The sequence below is a fragment of the Lepisosteus platostomus genome, chromosome 7 (genome assembly GCF_059453375.1).
Source record: "Lepisosteus platostomus isolate fLepPlt1 chromosome 7, fLepPlt1.hap1, whole genome shotgun sequence".
Classification (NCBI taxonomy): domain Eukaryota; kingdom Metazoa; phylum Chordata; class Actinopteri; order Semionotiformes; family Lepisosteidae; genus Lepisosteus; species Lepisosteus platostomus.
The window spans coordinates 3,021,909-3,030,739 of record NC_142617.1 but is presented as its reverse complement, the minus strand read 5'-3'; the positions used below and the strand labels follow the sequence as shown (position 1 = coordinate 3,030,739).

The window sequence follows — 8,831 nt, the reverse complement described above, 5'->3', positions numbered from 1 at the left end:
CATCCATGCAAACCAAATAAGACACTTCGACAATTCAAAAAGGTTACAAACGTTGGTTCATTCCTCTTTCAAGAAAAAAATCATTTTAGAGTTTAAATTATTCACCCATACATTTTTAAACTGCTTAATCCAATACTGGGTTACAGAGAAGCCTATCCCAGCAAACAACTGGCAACTGGCATCCAACAAGGCAGGATACAGCCTGGGCTGCACACCAATCCAATGAAGGGACACAGAGACACAGACATGCACACACTCCCAGAAGCCAATTAACCTTTCAGTATATTTCTGGATTTTGGGAGGAAATGTTTGAACCGTTTTAATTCAAATTTTAAATTAAACTAGAGGACTAAAAATTTAACCTGACAAATCTTATCAGAAACTGCCCTAAAATATACATAAAGTCATTTTCTTCAAGGAATCTAACACAATGCAAGAAAACTGTAAGCAAAAGGCAAGACTTTTACATTTCATGCCTGTAGTTCACAGCGTAGTCCAACCTGGATTGATTAGAGGCCTGCCCTGACTCTGAATTCAATGGACAAATAGACAAAAAATGTCCCCATGTTGATATTGTTAGTTTCTACATAATGGAGCAATATTGTTACAATGATATAGTGGTTATAGCAGACTACTTCTGAAGTCATCATATTAATGTGGAGAAATAGTAGGTATCCCAATAAGTGGTTAGATCCTTGTTTCTTGTGACATTTGGGGTATGGGACATTTCCTTTTCCAGAGTTAAAAGTCAATGAGCCCTAGCCTGGTACTCTCACCATACTGAATGACATTACATGCTAAGGTAAATCTACATGACTATCACTGACATAAAGGGAGGGAAAGGAAAAGTAATCCCCCAGCTACTCCTCCCATAACAGCGTTTTCTTGCTCTGTTATAGTTTTTCCTTCTCTTTAATATTTTTTGTATTCTATCATCAATGAGAATAGGATTATTGATCTGGTCCGTAATCGGAAATCGGCTTCCCTTTGGCCACAGAAATAGCACATTGTTATGTCTTCTGTTTTCTTCTTCCTGCCTGTTGTGTTTCATACCCATGTTTCTGTCTCTGGAAGAAGAGGGATTAATGGGAAAAGCATCAGAACCTGAAGGGCATAAAATAAGAATTGGACACACTAGCTTCCGCTATGATGAAGGCCTTTGTGGGGGATGAATGTTGCTGTTAATCATTGTCAGAAACAGCATCCTTATTTTTTTGTATCAGTTCTGGGATATGAAGCATTACATAAACATATGTGATACGTTATCTGGACTCCTACTTTAATACCAAACTGGACAGTCTTTCTTACTTGAATAAAATCAAAGTTAATTCACACAAGACCTACAGACTTCTGTCCAAGTCTACCCCCCCCAAGCCTGTCAACAGGTGTTGATGGCCACTGTCTGTCCACACAGGACACATTTCTTTTACAATTTCTATTCTGCTACAGAAGCTTCTTAACCACAGACTACAGAAAACATTATCTAATAACAGAGAATCCCCAGAATAGACACTGAGCATTATGTGCTTTTGAAGATCTGACAGATCTCTTCGGACATTCATTGACTTTTTCGCCCTCCACTCCAGTTTGCCTATGAATCTGGCTACAAGCTGAGGTACTTGCCATTTAGTCTTTGAAAGAGTAAATTAAAATGGTCCTATTATTCCCCAGCCCCAGGAGTAATGTTGATGAATTACAGTACCTTGTAAAGAATACAACAATAAAATAATGTAAATATAATTCTTGTAATTGACCAGAATGGATCTCTGTTCTGCTTCCTTTATAAACATGATTCATATTAACTACTTCTCTTAGACTTTACAAAGGGCCATTATATGGTTGTTTTATCTTTCTTTAATTGGGCAAAAATATTACAACTGCACTGCTATTTACGTTAAGCAGGTAAATAAAGAAAACATTTCACTTCCTTATAGATTTTCATCGTAAAATATGCCCGAGAAGGATTTTATTTATCCAAATAAGGATTTATACAGGGTTTATACTTCCAGGGTGACTGCACCTGGCTGACCATGGAAGAGTGCCAGTGAAGATACAGTACTATTCTCAGAACAGAATCTCCCCACAAATCCAACCAAATGTTTTACATCTGTCATTTATTCTACATCATCATGAAGTGGATCAGTCCACTTCAGGTCTTGTTCGGCTTGCTAGAGGAAAAACAAATGTTGTTTCTGTAACTAATGTTTCTGTAATGCTTTAATACCCTGATAGCGCTTGCCTTACCCATTGCTGAACACCCCCCCCCCCCCCCCTCCGTAGTTATTGCAAAAACTGTAGACAGCAAAAACTGTGGAATATCAACAACAGAAACTGGTCCAGTAGAAATTGGGTCAACATACAAAAGATTAAGCCAATAAATAAATGCTAGAATATACTATAAATACCCAAAGGCAAGACAATAGCAGTCCACATCAGAGAAACCACCCTAACTAGACAAGATGGGCCTATTTCCAGGAGCTGCTTATTGAAGGCTTTAGCAGACAACTGTCTTTTTGTCTAGTGCTTGGTTATTGCCAGCAAATCTGCAAGCCTTCCATTAATGGCACTGCCAGGCTAAACTAGTACAAATGACACAAGGCTTCAGGTAAACAGAATCTTATGTTATCGTCACAACATCTGCATAATCTCAGACAGAGAGAAAAGCACACAAAAGGACCTCCATACCTTCAGTGAAAGATTTTAGATTAGATTTTAACAAACAGTAAGCCTTACACATTAATAATGCAGACTAAAGACTTACAAAGCATGATTTCAATTATTGTCATAAAAAGTATTCAGAATTTTTTCTGCCAAAAGGATCATGAAAACATTGAAAGCAGTTTTAATGTTCCTGAAGCACAATTTATTTTAATCCATTCTGAGAAAACTGCAACTGTGGTGTACTTCACAGTATTTTTGATTATATATGAAATTTAAATAACCTGATTCAAGGGCCATGTCTAATGTCTGCTCCACACATTCAAGTGCTACTTGAACTTTGATGATAACATTCCTATCATGGATTTATTAAGACAGAAAGAGCAATTACCTTTTACACACGTAAGATACAGAAATAGGCTTTAATTAAAATGTTTTTATTCAAGTGGAAGAAAGTGATAAATATTTTTAATCTCCAAGTAGATGTACAAATTCAAAAGATTCATTGCTCTATAGTTTCTTTTAAGGATTTTTTTTGGTTTTGAAAGTCAAGTGCTGTTAATGCTAAATATAAATAATAATTATCTTCTTGTCCTACAGGGGAATTAACAGAGGAATGTGCATGTACTGTACTTCTCCAAGAAATCAAATCTGAAAGACAAGTTTTTTTGCAAAGTAATTTCACTTGCTGTGAGGATAGAATAGGTTTAGAAAATCTGCTGTCAGTGCTGCTGCTGATCCAGTCAAATGGAGCTTCTGTTGTAGCTGTCTGACTTTATTTTAGGTATCCTTTACCAGAAACTCAGAGAGGGTACTTCTGACAGTGAATGCTATTTGCAGTGGGGAAAAACGTACTGTTTTGTTTTTGGAGGAATAAAATAAAAATTAGATCACAAAAAAAGAACATTTGGTTTCAGTGATCAAAATGTAAAGTAGCACTTTATGTAGAACAGTCAATAAATAATACAGCATTTTTAACCACGCTATAATTTTAATTGTTTAATAACCATAAGCTCCATGTGCTACAGTATTCCTGCAGTAAAAAAAAAAACAAACAAAAGAAGGCATTTCTAGAGTAGATTCTTCATTTCTGTAGTAGACATTTTTCTGGTCAATGTGAAAAACAAAACCTTCTCATCTGCCTACCTGCCTTTTATAGCAAGGACTGCAACTGTTGATTGCTGAGATACATTTAAGCTTAAGGCACAATATTTAGGCACACCTACTGTACAAGCATGGGTAGATCTCTTGGGATGAAAGAAAGACCCAGTGAAACTACTTAAATACTTATAGCAAAAGCTTAGGAACACAAAAACAAAATAAATATAACGTTCAAGAAAATATAGAACACAATGTTTTTATGGTGTTTCAATGTCTTTGCTTTGATGTCTGTTGTTATTGCTCGTGGTTGCCAAGAAATACAGGTATTTCATTTTAAAATGTACTCTTGGAAACAACTTTTAGAATTTCATTTGTTGGTTCCTATTTAGCCAGTTCATAAATCTCATAATGTCTTAGTTACTCATGGAGTTCTGAAGGGTTCTATGTTGTTAATATAAGATTTGTGATGTTTCACATTGTGAAGATTGAACAAATATAACTGTAGGACATAACTCTTTAGGATGTAACAGACCTCAAAATTTAGTTTTTAATTAGCAATGTACCAAACCTAAGAAATTTTTCAGTCATGTTATTAACTTCAAGTTCTCATAAATGATTTTGACATTTGGTTCATATTGTACATATTTAAGATAAGGCAACATTATTATTTTTCAATGTATATACGTAGGTGCAAAGGAACAAAAGCTCACAAAGCATGTTAAATTTAGAAAGGTGATATTTAAGATTATTAAGCAAGGATATGAACCTGTGATTAAAAATGTAGAATAAAAGAACTATTAAAGAATGTCAAAACACGACGAACTAAAATTTTTCACAGGTACAGATTGGGGTGTTAATAGTAAAATCCATGGCCAAAAAGCCCACGATGCCCCTCCTACCACAGACTACTCTGTCCTAAATTACATTGTAATTAGACATTTATAAGTTATCAGCTATTCAGAACCATACTAATGCTTTTCCCTATAGAGACAGCACTTGCATAGCTTTGAGGACAGAGCATTGTTGTGCAACATTTCTGGCAAAGAGCAATTTTTGAGTTGCCATCTGGGAGAATAGAGTCTTTAGTGCAGTATTGAATTCTGTCTCACATAGCATTCTGCACTATTTTAACGTTCATTTTGCAAATTCAATTCACTCGAGTCATCTACTGCCATAAACATGCTATGAAAAGTATATCTTTCACTGTTAAGCATATCTTATTACATAATTGCTTGGCTAAAAGGAGAACCATCTCAAACCTGACACATCTATCATTAAAGGACATTGTGTTATATATTAGCACGTGGTGGTATGCCTAAAGTAAAAGACTATAAAATAAGAAGATATAATGAGTATCTAAAATATATAGTAGGTGAAAACACAAATACGTATGTGCTTGCTGTTTAAAGAAAAGGGAAAAATCCACACAGTATGAGATAAATCTTTCCCTTTACTTTCATCACAACTCCAGAGCATAAAACGACAACCCCTGGATTCAATTCAGCCATGTTCAAGGAGCAAGAAGGCATAAGTTTTCAAATCCCCTTCTATAATATTTATAGCCTTTCTTCACTTCATTGGACAAAGGTCAGGCAAACTCACTTATCCAATATTTACTGTACTTGACCACTCGAAATCCTCAATAATCTGTGATTCTCTTGTTAGAGAACCTTACAAGCTCTCTTCTTAGTCATAGTAGCTGGAACATGTCTGGGCTCTCCTTTATGTTTTGAGATACACTGTGACCATGGTTTATATATTACAGAAACTGCAGGTTTCATTACATACAGTAGCAGGATGGACAAGAGGCTGGCAGATCACAGTACATTATAGCATAGACAGCATACTGGCACGGCGCTACAATACGTGTGCCTGCACAAGTTATTATTGGGCCACCTACTATAGTTAAATACTTTGCATAAAACCTTAATCAAACATTTTCTTTAGGAATGTTTAAACTTTAATCACAAAAAAAGACAATAAGAAGCCCTTGACTACAGAAAAGGCATGGCAGCAAAAGAGCGCATCCTTGAATGTGCAGCATACATTTTTAACATATTTTAATAAATCATTGTGAACGCTGTAATGCAACGAGGGGGAGAAAACAGCCCGAATTTTAGATCAAAGAAGAAAAGAGTTGTAAAATGCCTGGAAGGTTATCATCTGCTTATATGGAAAAGGAGCATAAACTATGCTTTTTATTAGCTACAATGCTTTTATAGATAAAAGAGAAACACATAATGCCACCTCTGCAAACCTAACAGTAACCAATCTAGGGATCTAAATGGGTCACAGTTTCAGTGAAAAAACGAATGCCCAGGGGCTATCTTTGGTGTTCTTTAAACCTACAGTACTCAGCAAGTGAGGATGGTGTTTTCTGCATAGAAATTGGATCTGCGTAGCTGCTGAACAACATGTGCCTTATACAAGCAAGTCCGTGGACTGATTTTTGGACAAATGCATTGTGATCCTTCAGCATTTGCCCGTGTTTCCACAGATTTTTGGTGACTGCTTTGGTTTCCTCTCACTCCCCAAAGCCATACCACAGTAGGTTTGACTGTCTATTCTACAGTTGTCTCTTTCTTTATATCCCTGAAATGGACTTTGGTCCCATCAAGGACAAGAGCCCCCACTTGTCACGTCCTGTGCCTTGTGCTTATCGGATAGGCCAAAGCCTGCCATGACCCTCTCCAAGACAACTGCCAATGAATCAAAGTGCATTTTGCTTTTGGCAACGGTGAGAGGTTAAAATTCAGCACTAGGACAGTTTGATGGTCTTCCAAGAAGCATCGAACTCTGAACAGTTAGGAATTCATTTAAGGCTGGTGCTCTCCGCTCCAGTTTGAGCTTGTGGGATTGGCTCTGGCCTGCCATGACCTTGACCACAATACTGTAGGGAACTTTTTCATAATGCGTGAATGGAAAAACGCCACTATTCTGCAGTAACATACTGTACTGTAGTTTATACTTAATATCTTCGTATTGCAATATACAGAATCCAACATCTTGGCTGCACCAGGTTTGTAACTCTGCAGATGCTGTCATTTTAGACACTGCATTTTGCACTCAGTGTTTGAAATTTAACACTTGGATAGTTCGTTGCACTTTTTTAAAGAACTATCCATCCATTCAAGGTAAGGGCTTTGTTCTGAAAAACTGTATTTTTGTCTCAGAATATTTATGGTATTCAAGTTTGTGCTGGATTCAATTCAAACAAAGTAACATTACAGAACCATATGTAATGTGAAAAACTGTTTTGAAGCATATAGTAAATACTGTACAACATGAACAAATGGAACCATACAGCCTCCATATCGCAGAGATATTAGGATTTCCTTTCATTTCTTGATTAAGTGTGATGTCACAGATTACTGTAAATTACAATAACTGCACTGGTTCTCAAGTAAAACCTTTGTTTCTTAGAAAAACTAAGCATTTTGTCTTATAGCACAAACAAGTCTGAAAACAGTACTACACTCTGTATCAATGAAATTATATTGATTTAAGTGCTGCCTGTTCCTGGAATTAAACTACAGCACAGTCCATTTTATTGCAAATTAGTTTATTACTGAAAAGACACATCTTTCAACCTTCAATTGATTAAGTACTGAATCCTTTTTTACTTTCACAACCGTAACATTAAATTGCTCCTTTTTAAAATCCGCAAACTATGGGTCTAGAACTATGAATTGAGTGATCAAACTCAAATTGATTCATGTATCATATGTAATAGAGTTATATAAAACATTTTAAAATGTGACACAGAGCTGTTTGCAATTAGTAAAATGTATATATTGTATATTTTTAATGTACTGTATAGCAGCTTATATCAGACCTAAAACTTGTACTTAAAAGAAAACAATGATAGAGTAAAAGGTCATGAATAAACAATGATTTACTCGAAAACTTTTTTTTTGAAAGGCACAAAACAAAATTTAACAGAACAGAACTGAAATTTATTTGTGAGAAAGAGCAAGTGATTTGGACTAAACAGAAATTGAAAAAAAATCTTTCATTAAACAAGTAAAAAATAGCTGTTTAATTGTTTGCTTTAAGTTTAAAATGTAAAAAGGATTTAAAGGCCCAGTGACACGGTGGGTAGCTTTGTTGCTATGCAGTGGTGGGGCCCTGGACAGAGTCCCTGTAGTGCTATCCACGTGGAGTCTGGGCTTGCTCCCTGTCTTGACATGGCTTTGCTCTGGCCTCCTCCCACAGTCCAAAGACATACTGGCAGGTTAATTGGCTTCTGTAAAAACGGGCCCTGGTGTGAGTGTGTTAGTGTGTGTCCTGCAATGGACTGGTGTGCCTTGCACCTGCTGTTCACTGGGTTATGCTCCAGCTCCTCCCAGCACCCTCTACGGGATAAAGGAGTTAGAAAATGGATGTGTGGTTTTTGTCTTTTAAGGCTGAAGTTATCCCAGTATTATAAAGGCACCTTTCATTTGTTCCTGCAATGATACTTTCTGAATCTACTCAGTTATTGTTATTTTTACCATTCTCTGCCTTGTACAGTTTAATTGAATGCCATTAAGGGAATTATTCTTCAAGCTCCATTGATTTTCTGTTTGATTTTTGTTTTCAAAAGAATAGTCAGCAATATCACTTTTACTGAAATACACTTTTCTTTTCATCATGTTATGCTCTTTGGCTTTTCTTTCATTTATGGAGTTCTGCTGAGGCCACTCTTAAAATGTGAAATAATGCCTTGGAATACACAGAGCTATTGCTCTCATGAATTAAATCCATTAAAATTTGTTTTATTAAACCAAAACCCAGTATTTGTTCCAGAGAAAAGTGTTGTTGATTGCAAACAGTTCGCAAAATTTTCTAAATTAAATATTTCATTTTGAGTGCAATGACTTTTGTTGTTCTGTAAAGGAAATCCTACTGGAAAGAAGGATTAAGGCTGACTCAAAATGTTTACCCTTTGTTACAGTGCAGGAGTGGGAGGAACCGCGACAAACACCGATAAGAGTCGACGCCCGGTTTGAGGTGGCAGAAGCACCGATGTGAGGTTAGCAAAAAACCGAAAGAAAAAAAAAAGAAAAAAGACAAATCCACCGCCCGCTCCG

At 36.2% G+C, this 8,831-nt stretch overlaps 1 protein-coding gene across 1 annotated transcript in view; it reads right to left on the bottom strand.

The window, feature by feature from the left end:
* Positions 1-8,831, bottom strand: part of lsamp (limbic system associated membrane protein) — a 628,278-nt gene that overhangs the window by 433,209 nt on the left and 186,238 nt on the right. The window lies entirely within an intron of this gene.